Here is a 714-nt window from a genome sequence, read left to right on the forward strand (position 1 = left end):
GGTCCTTGGATAGGGACATCATGCTTGGGAGGGTGGAGGGACAGCATAGGAGGGGAGACCCTCTATGAGGTGGATTGATTCAGTGACTGGTGTAATGAGGATGGGTGTGTATCAGAGACAGTGCGATTGGCACATGACAGAGCAGAGTTTAGGGCTGTTCTACATAGGGTCTCTATGAGTCACAAGCGACTCAACGACACATAATAACAACAATATTGTTGGATTCTATTGGCCAGGATTTTATTCAGGATTTTTACATATATGTTCATGAGAGATATTGGCTTATCGTTTTCTATTTTGGTGGTGTATTTACCTTGCTTTGGTATTAAGGATATGTTTGCTTCATCGAATGAATCTGGGAGAATTCCATCTTTTTCTATTTTCTTAAATAGTTTATTTAGGATTAGTGAGAGTTCTTCTCTGAATGTTTGATAAAGTTCACTTTTAAAACCATCCAGCACAGGTATAATAGTAATAAAATTGCCTTGGTATTATCACTTTCTGTCCACTAGGCCAAATAGTCTCTCTCTATGTTGTTAAGTGCTGTACAGTAAAGGATTTTTAAGAGGGAAAATATCTTAACAAGGAAAAATGTCCAAGTATCATGTAGGTGTTATGGGATGATGTCAAGTAATTATAATTTTTTTTCTGATTAGATATTCAATTATGACTTTTAGTAATAACATTCATATAAGAATTAAAATCTAAGTTCTT

This window comes from Elephantulus edwardii, unplaced genomic scaffold (assembly GCF_000299155.1).
Source record: "Elephantulus edwardii isolate Elephantulus edwardi_28Jun2011 unplaced genomic scaffold, EleEdw1.0 scaffold00073, whole genome shotgun sequence".
Lineage (NCBI taxonomy): Eukaryota > Metazoa > Chordata > Mammalia > Macroscelidea > Macroscelididae > Elephantulus > Elephantulus edwardii.